Source organism: Fringilla coelebs, assembly GCF_963513975.1.
Source record: "Fringilla coelebs genome assembly, chromosome: 10".
Classification (NCBI taxonomy): Eukaryota; Metazoa; Chordata; class Aves; order Passeriformes; family Fringillidae; genus Fringilla; species Fringilla coelebs.
The window spans coordinates 14,253,745-14,269,858 of NC_140036.1; positions in this window are offsets into that span (position 1 = coordinate 14,253,745).

Sequence of the window (16,114 nt, forward strand, 5' to 3'; positions counted from 1 at the left end):
CTGAGAATATTTATATTGTTAATTACCAAATACGAACAAAATATTAGTGTGTCTTGTTATCACTGTGTGTTTCAATATCATAACAAAAATGAAACAAGGCTTAAAATTGTAGAATGTTTTCTCTACAAACCAGCAGTTTACTGTGAATTTGTTACCACAGTTCTTGTCCTTTAACTAGTAAAAGGACAGTCAGCTTTTCTGGAATGCCAGAACATGACTGAGATACATTTTATGGTTTAGGATTTCAAATGTTTTAAGAACTAGGTCCAATCCATCTCCCACTTTTCTGCAGTACAGGCATGTGAATGCATTACTTGAAGCTCTGCACACTCTGGGCACCAGCATCCACAGAAATTCCTGCAGGGAGTATGAGATGGCTCACCCAAAATGAAAGTGGGCTCAGCTGCTGCCGTCTTGATGGAACAGCACAATCCTCACTCTCTCAACTTTATCATCTCCCAGGTCCTTCATGTGTTGATGAGCAGGAATAAGCAGAGCCATAGAGATGGAATAAGCTGTGACCAAGAGATGGCTCTCAGAGCACCTCTCACTGGGCAGAGCAGTGAAGTTCAGCCAGACAAGCCAAAGCTTATGGCACCAAGGATGGAGCAGGGCGCTTGCCAGCTTCCCCCTCAGTCAGTGCCTCGGGTGCTGCACTGATTCCTTGTACCTGTCACAGGAGGCACCTTGGCTGCCAGGAGCAGAGGCAGCTGGCAATAAATCTCTATTACAGGGGCTGTCTGAGGCAATTGGCAGGTTTGAAAGCACAGTGACTTGCATGTATGTGCTCTGTGCACCTGCACTGGGTGTGCACATAGCCAGTGAATTCCACACTGGATGTTTATATAGACATACATCCAGTACATAAACAGACCCAAAAGATGCAATTTTCAATATAACCCAAGGCCATCCCATGTGACCTAAATAATTCAAGGGCAGGAAAGCTACATAACATAGTATCTTTGTTGAAAACAAAGCAATAATCCCCTTTCCGTGAGGAAATGACAGGTTTGAAATTGCCTTGTGTTCCCAGACTTTAAACTTGGCAGCATGTCGCTTCTTGTAAATGTTTCACTCCAGAAGAGTCTGGTGATCCATTATTAGCAGCTAATTCACTGTCAAGCATGTGGGCAACAACATTTGGACAGGAGCGATGAAGCATCAGCTGTTAGTCTGCTGCAGCTCCCCTCGTGTTAGAGATGGGGAGATTTCTGACACAGGAATATATTTCATGTGTTGGGGGTCACTCTTCTGGTGAGAACAGCAATTCAGACAAAGTCTGGGCTTTGCAGAATCTCTTCTCCCTGTCTGAGGCAAAGTCCTGCAGTCCCCTGTCCCACGGGCAGAGGGAAAGGAAGCTGTTTGCAATAAAAAGAAGAACATGATGAAAATAAAAATGTGAGTGCTCAAAATTCATGTCAGCCTGAAAAATCACTGTTGGTTAAAAGTACATGTGTCTGCTGCCTCGACAATGATCCCTGGCAGGCAGCTTGCAGGGGGCATTCTGATTGATGATAATTTCCAATATAGTTCAATTCTTTCATAATGCTGTCTCTTCTTTAAAAAAAAAACCAAGTAATTAACAGTAATGAACAATTAAAAATAGCTTTACAAATATCACCATGCTCTTACACAGGAAATTACTAAACTCATTGTACGCTTATCTGCCACAAAAAAGATTCAGTCAGCTCTTCTATTTATAACAGCATCTCCCCCAACTCATTAGCAGCATTAGCATTCACAGGCTGCTCACCAGGAGGATCCAAAGACCCTTGTCTCCTGGTCTGGCCTGGATACTTTGCATCACATTCCCATTAGCTCGTGGGGACTTTCCAGTACCTGTGTCCTCAATGAGTCAGGATCTTCTCATGTCCTGTCTGTACTGTTGTCACAGCCGAAGCATATCCTGCCAGGCAGCCACAGCTCTGCCCCTGGGCACAATGGCACACAGCACAAAATTCTGGCTGAACTCACCACTGTCCCCAAGCTCTCAGTGCTGGGGGCTGCATTATCCCCAAGTCCTTTGCAGAGCCATCACAGCAGGAAAGAGCTGTTCAGCAGGAATAATAATATTAGATTTTTGCCTATGCCTGAGTGACAAAGAGAAAAGAAAAATCTTTCCAGAGCACAGGGGAGAAGTCAAATTATCCTGAATATTTGTGAAGAGCGGGAGAGATGCTTTTAAAAGGGGTTTTGATACCAGACTGAAGCAAAGAAAGAAAATAAGGAGGAATATGCCCTAAAATACTTCCCCCTTATTGGGCTGTTTGTCTTCTAGGAAATAACAGACTGAGATTGCACTGGGAACCCAGCTCAGACTGCAAGGGGAAAAGTTGTGAAGTGAGAAAGGTTGGCTTGGGGAGAGATCAGACACTCTGGAGCTGGCAGTGATGCAGTAAAGGGTGGGGGGAGGAGTGGGGGTGGAAATCCCATCCTAGATTTGACACTTAGGGAACTGCAAAGCTGTGCATGGAATAGAAGTCAGGCAGCTCTTCAAAAATAGGCTGGGAAATCCAGCAAAGAGACAAGCTGTGCTGGTGGCTGCTTGTGAAGCCAGGACCTGTGAGGAAAGGGCTGTGAGCATTTGCATTGCCGGGAGGTGTGCAGAAAGCACTGCACTGTGCTCAGACTATTTACACCATGATTTTCCTGCCTTTGGGAGGTGCTCAGACTGCCCCTTTGAGAAACTCATTTTGTATTTATAAGGCTTTATGAGCTTGCAAAATCTTTCAGAACTTCTGATCTGTGTGTAATTTCCCATGCTTTTCTTCAAGTGCTTTTCTTCTCCATAACAATGTGTTATTAACTTTCAAAATCTTATTGCATGGCTATAAAATTCATGTGAGGTTTCAGAGCATTGAGTTTCAATGGTGCAAACTGATCCATCAGAACCAAAGGAAAACATGTCCTGGGAAACAAGAGAGGGCAGGAGGGCTACAATAATTCTTCATATGAAGAAAAGAAAGTTGGAGTTGTTTAATAAAGGAAGCACACAGCTATGTTCTTTACTCACAGGGGGAAGGTAAAGAGAAAGAGAAAGGTACAGTGAATGTGAAGATCAAAAAGGGGAGGAAAACAATTTTGGCCTTCTCCAAATTGTCCTTCACACTGCAGACTGGGTGCTGTGAAACCCATCCATGCATGTCCTCAGGACATGTTGTTTCATGGCCAAAACTTCATCTGCCAAACAAATGCACACAAGCATCCAGACTTTCCTTAACGTGTTGGTAGGTTCCCAGTAAGAAGGTTTGTCACACATCTTGAAATGCAGCCCACAAACCCACTTCTCAGACATGCCATGCTCCAAAGATTTGTGGATGCCAAAGGCAGAACAAAGCATTCACATTTTCTGTGTGATACAGACCACAAGATACCAGTTAGCACATTTTAGATCAGTAAAATAGTTCTCATTAGTATCAGGTTATCAGAAGGAAAGTCATGTAGTTGTAAGAAAAAGAAAAAAATTAGGCTATGGAGAATCTATTCTGTCTCATCTGTCTCTGTATTAATGACCTTTTGCTGAACAGTTCAGCTCTGACTTTAGATTCAATTTTTCTAGATTTGGAAATTGTCAAACTGCCTGGGTGAGACTCTCCAACCTTTGTGATAGAAAGGAGCTGACATTAGCTGATTATAACAGCATTTCTAGCTCAAGCATATCTGCATCTCTGAAAATACTATGAATTTTGACAGGTTTTCAATACATTTGTCCACCCACAGAGCTGATGTCATCTCACTTGCTGGAGGAAACCATAAAGGATAGATTTCCTTTGGCTCAAAAGAGATGTCTGAGTAGTGGCAAAGTCTGTTCTTCCACAGTCATTTCAATTAGCAGGGAATAGCCTGAGAATCCACGGGCTGTTACAGTCAGTCAGTGGCCAGAAACAATTAGAGAGCCTGGCTGGGTGTTTCTGCATCCTGCATCCCTCAGACAGCCCAGCTCCCACGGTGGGAAGAGCCAGAGCTGCCTCTTGCTGAGGTACACGATTCAAAGGCATCCTCTCTTCGCTGGCACGAGGTCATCCCTGCCTGGGAGCAGGATGACAATGCAGACCTGGTGGTCCAGAGGGGCTGGGGGCACTGATGGAGCCCAGGTCGGTGAGGTGAGCCACCCCTGCCCACAGAGCACTGCCCAGCTCAGTCCCACTGCTGTTCCCAGCTCCTTCTCCTCTCATCACATCCTTTCCCCTGTGGAGGGACACCCTGACAGAGGTGGCTCTGACACCACGTGTGTCTGTCAGTCTGTCCCTTGTGGCACTGGGTGCTGGGGCTCTGCATCTCAAAACAAACTCCTGCCTTCATCCCCACACTGCATCCTCCCACGCTCCTCACCTCAGAAAGAATGGCAATACTGGGGCATCTCACTTTTTGTGGCATTACTCATGGAACAAGGGAGAAACCCCAGCACTGCCCCACACCTCAGGCAGGCAGCCCTGGCCCCAGGCTCCCAGGAGCCCTGCTGGAAGGCAGCTGTCCCAACTTCCCTGCAGATAACTCTTCCAGCCACTCTTCCCTTCCAGTTTGGAAAGGGAGGGAGGAAAGCAGGGAGATCTGATATTGGTCCTTCCTCCTTGCAGCTTAGAAATATAAGAGCTGTAAAACTAATCAGTTGGTGAAATTTTCCTCTGCAGGAGTCACAGCCAGTGGAATAAGCATTAGAAAAAGATGGATGTGGCAGGTCTGATTAATCCAGGTGCTTTTCCTGAATAACGATAATTGGGGTTTAGCGTGGCTATACGTATAAAATCAAATTTAATCAGCAAATGGACTGCCTCCAAACTCACTGCCAACCCACCCTCACATTTATCTAGGTCTACTGCTATAATTTCATTGAAATTGAAGTTTTCACCCTGAAAATTTATTCTTTCACCTTTGATGGCATTTTAATCCTTTCCTTTGCGAAATACAAATTCGGCCTTTCACTCTAAGAAGTGGAGCTGCATGTTCATGTGCCTGGTCCTGTCAAGAGGCATGAAAGATCAGTGAACTCTACCTCACCTATGGCCACAGGACTCAGTTAATTCACAGCTTAGAAGGAGGAAACAGCAGGGCAATGCACTGAGTGTCAGAAGGAGCTGCCAGCAGGAAAATTTACCAGAATAGCCAAACCAGAGGAATAAACTACACCAGCTCCAGGAGCAGCCCTGTGAGCTGTTAATTGTGGTTGGCCTTTATCTCCATTGGCTTTCTTAGCTACAGCAAATGCAATATGGCTCGTTAGTACTGCAGCACACAGAGACAAGTGTAATTACAGTAATTAATTCTCTCAACTATCCCAATCATAAGTGTCTGAGCACCATCCCTTTGGATAGTCAGAGGACCTGAAGAGGACACTTGAAATGCATCCTGCTCTTGTGATGACATGGAAGATCCTCAGAGATTCTCCAAGTGGTTGTGAGGCACCTTCAAGGCATTTAGTATTACCTTGTAATTTATCTGATGTATGAGGTGCCATGGGTTAATAACTTCTGCCTCACAGCACCAGTGCAACCCAGACTGTGCTCCAGTCTTTGTGGCTGTGCTTGGTTATCCCCAAAGAGACAGCCCAGCAAACCAGAGCTCAAACCTCCCTGGCTGGTGGTTGTGGTTGGACTCCAGCTCCCAGATCTGCCCAACAATCCCTGGCATCCCAATGTGCCTGGCTTGGCTCTGCTCACAGACAACAGACAGAGCTTCTTGACCTCCAGCCAAGCCAAGTTATTGCCTGGATTGCCTGGCTGGGATCAGCAGTTCTGAACTCTTTGAATTGTTGCCTGCCGAGGGAAATGCTTATCCATGTACATACATGTGTACATATATGAACACATGCTTGGACATGTACAAACTGCTTCTCTCAGCTTCAATGCAAACCCCACTGAAGCCCATGGCTAAGTGACAGGGAGGGACTGGATGCATTAGGAAAAATGAATAAGAAGAGTGGCTGGAGCAGTTTGTCTCATCATTTCCAGCAGAAAACAAAACCAGTGCCTGCACAGTCCTGGAAAGTGGCAACAATGCTCCTGGCTTGTAAATCAGGGGCTGAATTAAAAGGGAATTGATGGAGTTTGGTCACTGTGCATTCCTACAGATGTGGCGCTATGAGGGAGAAGAAAACAAGCTGTGTGTATGTACAGACACTGAATTTCAGTGTAGCCCAGTTTGAGCTCAGCCTTCTTTATCCTACAATCAGCCTTGGAGTGGCATCCCAGGCTACATCCCTCTCCTGTGGGCTCTTCTGCCTGTGAGGACTCAGCACAAACACTTAACAAGCCAAGAGCTGGCTCCAAAATCATGAAGCAAACTGGGGAAGCAGCCACTGCCCCAGGGGGACAAGATACAGATGCTTGGGGTCATCAGTCCTGGGGATGCATGTTCTTATTGACCAGGACCCAAGGCAGATGCTTCTTTCTCTCTCCTTCTCTTTCTTGTTGCCTTTTAAAGTAGGCTCTTGACTGTTTCTGGGGTGAGCACAGCCATAGGGAAGAAAAGAAGAAATACATGCCCTGCCAGTTCCTGAACATTTTCCAATGAGCAGCTTCTGGAATTTGTTGATCTTCAGCCATTCCCCAGCAGAGGTGAGGAATATGATCAGAAATGCAAGACTGACAGGAAGAAAGTCCTGTCCTTAGTCCCATTTGTGCATCCCTTAGGACTAGTCAGTCACATGAGGGATCCCTGGGACCTGTAGGCCCAAGTACAATGGCCAGCACTCTAGAGTCACATCTCCTCTCACGGGTCTCTGCAAAACCTTTATAGTCCTCTGCCTTTTACAATGTTTTCCAGCTCTGTGTTAAGCCAAACTTTGTATTTGTCTGATTACTAGTTGCAGGGAAGGGATGATTCTCCACTCTGTTGTTCCTTTTCACTGTAGTAAGTTGCTGAGCTAATGTGTCCATGTTCATTGTCCAGTCAGCCAAAACCTTTTTCTCTATTTCACAAGACACTCTGAACTAATTTTTCTGAGCATTTGTAAAGAAAAAAGGAAAAAGGACCAATATTTACTTCTAAAAAAACTACTGCTCAAATGATATTGTTATTATTTAAGAGAATCAGTTTCAAATATCACCATAGGTGAAATTAAACAAGCTGATATTGTCCCTTTACTTCCAGCTTGTGAAGAGCACAAGAGATGCTGCTGTTACCCTGCTCTGTCAGAGCCCAGCCCTGTGGTCCTGGGCCTGCTCCTCCCCCTGCCCCACCTGCAGGGGCTGGCACCAGGGATGATGGAGCACTCCCTCCCTGGCTCACTCTGAAAAGCTGCCCGTGCCAAGCACGTGGACAGGGCTGCTGGACTCATGGGACATGTGACAGACAGCAGACTACACCTGCAGATGTTTGCTGAGTGGAAGAGGTCATGGGGACAGGCAGAGGCTTCCCTGGATGGCATCTGGGTTTGGCACGCAGTGTGGGAGCAGTTCTGCAGCAGGTACACTGCATGGTGGCTGTGCACTGGCACAGGGGCACACACTGATGTAGCACAGCTCCAACACTGCTTTGGCACAAGAAAAACCCAGTTCATGCTAGGGTTTCTACCCTAAATCAGAAACAGCATCTCTTCCACCCAAACAGGATATAAAATTCCAAACTACATAAGGGGAGAAAACGCCCAAGGTGTTCCTCAAGCTCACCAGACATTAATTGTATCAAGTACAAGCTGAACACCCTTTCCTGGGGCTTACAACGTCCACAGAGCCATTCCCTTGCTTCATTACAGATTGGCCTCTATAATCATGCTAAAGATCAAACCACAAAATCTGCATTTCCCTTTAAGCAAATTGCATTTCTGTTGAGGGGTCTGGAAGAGAGGAGAGCTGGCAGCACTGGAGGGCTGCATCATTTCCTGAAGCTTCTGCTGGGGGCTGCAAAGCATTTAGTGCTGGTTGTGTTCCAAGAGATTGACTTGTGCAACACCCTGCCCGGGGCAAAAGGCTGGGAGTCTGTGCTCTCTGAAGGGCTTTAAAGCAAGAGCAATCCTTTATCATCTGCCCTCAGGGAAAGCTTCTTTATCAGGGCTTCAGGGCTTGAGTCAGCTGTGAGAGCAGAGGTGGTGGCAGTGCCTGGGACTGGAGTCACAGCCCCCATCAGGGAAAGCCTGTGGCAGCAGGGATTCCTTCATGGGAATGCTGTGCCCAGTCCAATGGAAAATAACCCCATGACAGTAAGGATTCCTTCATGGGAATGCTGTGCCCAGTCCAATGGAAAATGCTGCTTTGGGCTGGTTACCTGCTCTACTTTGTAAAGTGTGTCCTGAGCTGGCACCAGTGAGTGATGCTCAACTCAGCCCATTGGCTCTGCAGTTCAGAACAAACCTCCTAAGATTCCAGCTGAGTTTAAATCTAAGAGAAACAAAAGCATCTGATGATGGCACAAGCAGAGCCTGCCTAACAGCTGAGAGAAGCCAGGATAAAATGTTCTTGCTTTGGTTATTGGGAGAAACTGGCCCTGTCTGTGAGGCAGCTCAGCCACAGCTGATGATACAGAAGGATCACTTGACAGTACTTTAACTTTTTGAACCTGAACTAAAACTGGAGAAATAATAGTCAGAGGAAGGAAGCACAGGCTTGAATGATGTATGTTCAGATGATAAAGTGCATCACAGAAGGCAACAGGCATTTCTCTCTATCAAAATGTCCACTTCGATGGAAAACAATCATAAAACTGCACAATGTAGCATTGCTGAAAGAGTCCCCAAAAACCTTTAAATGCAGCTGAAATTTGACTTGACACTTTTGACTTGAGCTCAGACCACAGCTTCTCAGAAGCACTTTGCAGAGTTTTTGTTTATTAATGGCTGGAGATGCTGCTTTCCCCTTCTAGTGTTTTTTTTTCCTTCTTTGTTTCTTTTCATATTATATGTACATATATACATATACATACATATATATATATTACAAAACCCAGCATCCCTGCCTTCCTGGATGAATGATGGGATGCCTGTGATTACAGCAAGAATCATGCACCCTGGCAAAGCCTTGTGACCTGGAGGTCCAGAGGCACCCATCATGCTCTGAGGCACCACATAAAGCTTCTCAGTGTCACAGAAAACTGCCAGTGGAGAGGAAAGCTCTTGTGATATGGTCCCTTCCCTGCTAGGAATCAGGCTGAGATAAAATCACCCTGAAAATTAATCTCTAAAGTTCACTTAAATTAAATAATTATCTGTGCTAAATTAGAACACTTGAAACAGTATAGCATTATAATTTTCCCTCAACTTGAGAATGAATATTCACCTTTCCAAGATCTACAGAACACTTCTCCAAAGGTGCTATCCCCATATTTTAGCTTCAACTGCTGCAAAATGCATTTATTTCTTATTATATTAAAAAATACATGTTTTATAAAGCAAAACCCACTGGATAAATACATTTTTTGATGTTTTGTAAACCAAAACAGTTTTCTTCTGGCCTCACAGATCTTCCCCAGGACTCATTTAATTGTAAACCTGGACTTGTACAGCCCTTATTAAATCAACAGTGTTAAAGGACATGTTATTTGATTATATAGTTTGCTCTTCAGTGGCACAACACTCAGCCATTATACAAATAGACAGAGATAAGTTATAATCAGAGACTTCAGGAATGTTCTGAAGATCACTTATAATTGGCAACAGCAATAAAAAATATCCTAATTTATTTAATTAGGCATGTGATAGATATTATGACTTGTACAACCTATCTAAGCTTATTGATAAGAAATAATTATTAGAAGTGGCTTCTGTTTACAGAAGGAGCAGCAGCAGATGCATTATAAGCAGTGTTAGATCTGCAGGGCTCTCATTAGTGTGGGCATTGTCATTTCTGCTCTTTGTTCTGCTGTAGCACTCGGAAGGGGCTGCAGTGCAAGGGTAACACTGGACTTCTGCACAGATTATTATGGGCTGCTCAAGACAAATGAGCTGAAGATCAGGTCCAAAAGCTCTGTTGTCAGTCCTGTGCCACAGTAACACCCACAGGCTGAAAAGACAAATCAATGTATGAAAGCCCCCTGAAGAGAGTTACCCCAAAGTGCCAGGTATGATGACCTGAGCGTTCCTATTTCAAGTTACTGAAGGATATTATCATTTGCACAAGGTCTGGAAATTGGTCTCACACTGTGCCTTTAATGACAAGGGAATATCATGATTTGGAAATCTAAGCAACTCATCAGGAGGTTGGGCTCTTAAATGACGTTTAAATTGAATGGTGGGTAAGATGTTCTCCAGAGCATCCTCTATCAGCTTTATGTTTTGAGTTTTGCCAATCTCAGGGTAAAAACTATAATTAATTTCTCCTTTTCAAACATTTAAATTATAATTAAAGACAACATACATAATAAGAAAGTTTTCTCTTGATATTACATGCAATGTTGGAGTTAATTATTATAATTTTAGCTCATGGTTTTTATAATTCAGAATGTTAATCTCCCTGTTACTCTGAGAGATTGAAGAAAAACTGGGGAAAAATTTGTAATTGGTTTTTCCAAAAAAAAAAAAAAAAAAAGCTTCTGTGCACAAGTTGAATGTAGCATGCATCTAATTATGATGAAAATATTTAATTGGCAATGGCTACAAAATAAACTTTGTTCTTGTTCTCAAGAGGTTTCCTCCCTTTTTAAGAAGTACTTTTGGTAATTAAACAAAGGTGAAAGAATATCATACACAAAATTGCATTAGCTCATTAACTGAGCTGTACAGATTCAGCTGGATTCAGCTTTGCTGGATTTTAGCCTTGATCAAAGAATCACAGAATCTGCTGAGTTGGAAGGGACCACAAGGATCACCAAGCCCAGCTCCTGTCCCTGCCCAGCACCATCCCCAAGAGTCCCACCTTGTGCCTGAGAGCATCGCCCAAACTCTTCTTGAGCTCTGCCAGGCTGGTGCTGTGCCCCTTCCCTGGGGAGCCTGCTCCAGCCCAGCCACCCTCTGGGGGCAGAACCTTTCCCAACATCCAACCTAAACCTCTCCTGACACAGCTTCAGGCCATCCCTCAGGTCCTGTCCCTGCTCAGCACAGGGAGCAGATCAGTGCCTGCCCCTGCTCTCCACAAGCATTAATGCTCCCTCTGCAGCTTCCTGCAAGGGAGCAGCTGCCCAGCCAGGGAGAGCCTCTGGGAGGCTCAGGTTAAACCAGTTTTCCAGGTTTTCAGAATGGGGGCCATGGTTGCTCTCTGGGAGCCACTAAATCACAAGGATTCAAGAGAAGCAGGCCAGGTTTTGCCCTCTGGGCACCCTGGGCATGGCTCTGGGTGTCTGGGCACTGTTGGAGCCTGCACTCTGTGCTGGTACCTGCAGAGGGGGGACAGACAGGGCTGTGATGCTGGGTGAAAACACCCAGGCTCCTGCTCTGCAGTGGGAGCACAGATCCCCTCCAGGGTGTGTGCAAGTCTTTTCCTCCCTCACCTTGCTGACTGACCTGAGCTGGCTCTGCCCTGGCACTGACCCACCACAGCCCCCAGCTGTGACAGGGAACTCCTGCGTGCCAGCAAGGGGCAGGCAGAGGGCTCAGAGCTGCCCACTGCTCCAGGCTTGGCTCCTGTGCTTCTGTGCAGTCCAGGAGTGCTCACAGAGAAAATTATAAAGGCACAGAACAATCTCAACCCATCCTTGGAGAAACAGCTTGTTTCTCCATTGTCACACACACATTATCATGCACAACACAGGAAGCCTATCAACAAGCAGGAACAAATCCCATATGTTGTTTTATTCTAGCATGGAATATTATTCATCTTTTTTCCTTTTCTGTGTGAGTACATCTTTGTCAGGAAAAACACTGTTGCAGTGTCTGTGCTGCAAATGTCCACATGACCTGGGTTGTGGAAGGAAGTTGCACTGTTGCAGAGTCTAAAATCACAATTCAGAGATCTTTTTTAAGTCCTTCCCGTGCAGAAAAAGTAAAGCTTCTCCAGACAGAGGCAGGCATATTTACTACACCACATTGACTACATCACAAGCAGCAATGACTTAAATCTTCACACACACCCAGGTTCTGCAAAGTCTCCCAGGATGTGAACCTGAACCAAAAGGATGGATATCAAGCTCTGGTGTAAAGACATGAGAGATAACGCTTAGGAAGAGAAAAATGACTTGAAAAGAGAACAGTGAAATATTGTCTTGAACACAAGAGAACAACAACTTGCAATTCAAACCAATTACTTTTTCCAGCACTTAAAGAAAAATTGCTTTGGCAGTGTACAGTGCTGAGAAAATGATTGACACAATCTAGCATTTCAGGGACATAACCTGGCCCAAAATTCTTACTTTTTGTTTTTTTAGCGAATACCTATAAATCTACACAACTATACTTTGCTCTATTCCATCCTATCCAAAGAAGTCCTGTTAAAGAGGAATACGAGTTCACAACTACCATAATTTACACCTTTGTTCTAGAAAAAAACTTGCCTCAACTCTACTGGAATTTGTGCAAAACCCCAGATTTCCTTAGATTTTGGTGCTGAGCATGTGCTTAAACCTATTTGAGGTTCTTGTCCAGTAGGTGAGCCACAATCAGCTTGCTTGTTAACCTGCCACTGCCATACAAAAACTGGGGATGGGACACAGCAAAGCCCAGCACGTGCTGTAAGTTATTGAAAGAGGTTTGCTGCAGGGTTTTTTGGCTTTTTGGCTGATGTCAGTCAAGCTGTTTAAGGTTTGGGTCCCACAGCGACTGAATTATTTCTGCAACAGGCTGCAAGGATTAACCAAGGCAGCAGAGATTAGCTGTGCCATAAAGCTAATTTCCCCCCAGCCTTTCTCCACTAAGGGAGGAGTTTGCAGCTCAGATTTTGCAGCCTGGTCATGGCCATCACCCTTGAAAAGCTCTGAAATATCAAGATGCAAGGTGTGAGCCTATCTCTATTTGAAGCCTCACAGGAATTCTTCCTACCTGACTTTCCTCTGTTTATGCCACAGTTAGGGTGATGCACTTTTCAGTGCCACCCTGCTTCCCATGGGAATGAAAGGTCACCAGAGCAGGGAAACACAGCATGGGTTTAGCAAGCTGGTTATGACTTCCATGTGGGAGCAAGGAACTGCCACCTCCCAGCCCTGGGTCAATAAAGCCTACGTTTCCTCAAACTCTGAAAACCCAAGTTTTCCCTAAAAACAAAATTGCAGTTTTGCCTTCTAACCCGCTGAAATAAACAAGGAGCTCTAGGGTCCTTCTCACTTCCTCCAGCTTGCAGGGTCACACATCCCCCTCTTCACTTGGGCTTTATTTAGCACATCGTCTGGCATCCATCCCTCCAAAAACAGAAGGGGACATGTTTCAGATCACCGCTCACTCCCCTTCGCAGAGAGATGGAATGGCTTGGGTTGGAAGGAACTTGAAACATCATCCAGTTCCAAGCTCCCGCCATGGGCAGGGACACCTTCCACCATCCCAGGCTGCTGCGAGTCCCACCCAGCCTGGCCTTGGGCACTGCCAGGAATGGAGCATCCACAGCTCCTCTGGGCAGCTCTGCCAGAGCCTCACCACTCTCACAGCAGCTCCCCCGACTTCTGGGCTCAGTCCCTCTTTGCAGAGCCCTGGAGTGCCTTGTCGTTCCCTGGCTGAGCTTTCCGTGCCCAGCTCCATGCATGACATTTATGAAGCATCCTGGTTTATCTGTCAGAGAAATAATGTTTGAGGCAGTGCCTCTGAACTGAGTGATTTGTCAAGGTAACTGCAAGGGGAGGACAGAGCAGTGCTGAAAGCTAATGTATTGTTGTCCCGATAGATTCATGTTCTTAAATGGACACCTGACATTGCTGGACCTCTCAGGGGAGAAACTGCCTGGACCATTGAGAATTCCATGTTAAAAATACTGGTATTTATCACTTACAGGGTTCTTTATAGCCTTGGATCTGTTTACAAAAATTAACCAATGGCTCTCCTCCTGTTTCTGTGGTGAGAGCTCCACATAGCTAACACTGCTCTCATCTTACAGCAGGGGAAATATGAAGGCTTCATGAACTGGCTGAGTACCCACAGATCTGGCTGAACACTCCAAGAGTAACAAGAAGAGTGCATGTGAGACATAAACCCATAAACACCAAACTGCAATGAAAAGGTTGGTCAGAAACTACATTAAATTCTGTTTTCTCCCAAAGGAATGTGGAAATATGTCTTTTGGTTTAAGGGATGTGATACTCTACCTCTCAATTAGGAACAAGGGTAGAATTCTGAACTCTAGGTGTTTTACCTGGTGCCACAATCCAAATCCTATTTCTGATGTGCCATTGACCTCTTTGCTTGTTAGTACCATGGGTTACAGCAATTCAATGCAGTATCTGGACAGAATTTAAAGTTCATTCTCTTGTAACTTTTGTGTCAATCCTAGAACTTCACAGCGGACAATCCCTTTCTTCAGAGATCTCACCAGTACCACGTCTGCAAGTAGCAAGCCTATTTTAAGCCTAGATTATAAACAAGCATCTTGGCAAAGCCCACCCTCCCCTGACTGCCCAGTGACTCTCTCTATGCAGAAAAAGGGAAAATGAGTCTCCCTTGTAGGCTATCAAAGCGCTGGCAGCACTGCAGGGCTGTTTGTACGTGTTCCTCTCCAACGCCTGATTTCAAAGCTGAGTTGTGCTCCTGGGAACTCCCACACACAGTACAAGTGCTGTTTGTATTACTGAGGAAAATAATGAGGTAATTTCTCCTTTGCCTTGTCCTTCCAGCTGTCACTGCCTGCAGAGGCCAATCCCTCCAGCCTCTGTGTGCTCCTGGCTGTTCACAGGTGCTACCAGAGCAGCTCTCAAGCTGACATTATCACTGCCTGGCACTTCCCTCTGCTGTTTTCCATTTTCAAATTGCTGTACTCCTAATAAAGGTGAGGAATTGAAAGCAGCCAAAGAGGACATTGTACTACAGTCTAAGGGATCTTCAAAATGAGAATTAAACACCTAAAATTCTGTCTGTGCTTTTGGTAAATGCCTGCCCCCCCCCCAAATGACAGTAATCAACACAGTATTTTTGACATTTGGAAAGGAAACTCCTGAATGGCCCAACCTTCCTTACCTTTAATGTTAATACTGACTTCCCTTAATCCCCACTCTTGAAAAATGCATCAGGCATATGTCTCTGTTTGCAGAGGACAAAACCCAAACCAATCAGCCCAGTATAGCTTTGATCTTATTTATTGAAGTTGTCTTTGTGAAATATGTTCCTTTTAAAACCCAGTTATTAGAAGTTCAGAATAATGAGACCATTAAAATAACTTAGCACAGACTGGGATCAATTAAAATAAATGGGTAGGAATGAGGACTTTAAGAACAAGTTGCTTCATCAGGGAATTCAGCACTCAGCTGTGTCTACCTTGGCTTCAGTCTTTGCCACATGTATATTCATAGTGCCTTGATTCAGAGCTACACACAGCTCAATGCCTTGGTTATTGGATCAACTCAAATGTGCCTTTTTAAATTTTTTTTTTGAAGGCAGAAAGACTGCTTTTTAAAAACAGAGTGTGTGCCAGTTCACTGTCAATGAATCTTTAGGGGTCTCTTTTCTTTCCCAGCCAGATGGAATCACTGTACCAGATCTCTGTGTATATAAACCTATGCTTAAGTTTATTTTGATCCAGTAAATCAGGTATTTAAGGACAGACTATTCACAGGGCTGTATGCCTTTCTGTGGGATTTGGGGAACTTAACCTCCCTTTGTTGAAAATTGTAACCAAAGTACTGAACTGAATAGGGATCAACAAGCTTAACTGGAGTTTTTAGCTCACCAGAGGTGCTGCTTTCTTCCCAAACTAGTGCTAAATCTAAAGAAGGAGAGACATTGCTGAATATACCTTATACAAAGAGACTTTTTTCTGATTAAACATAAGCCTAGATTTGAAAGCACTTATCAGCATGAAAAAGGAATCTAGAAAAAAAATATAGCAGGAAAAGAAAAAAAACTTGTAATAGGTGGACAGCCTCTCTTTAGAGAGAAGTTCTTTCTTTTCTGTTTACATTAGCAATAGTAGAAAAACTTTGCAGGAGTGCTTCAAGATCTGAATATTTTCATATCTGAGACCCAGCACCTCTTCATTCCAGAGGTTAATGCACCATATGGGGATTGAGGAGAGTTCAGTAAGACTTGAGTTTAGCCAGTGATTTTCAGTGCAAGGAGTCAAACAACCAGATTGTCCCCCAGGTTTTTTTGCCCATTTCTTGTGACCCTTTTTTCTGTTCT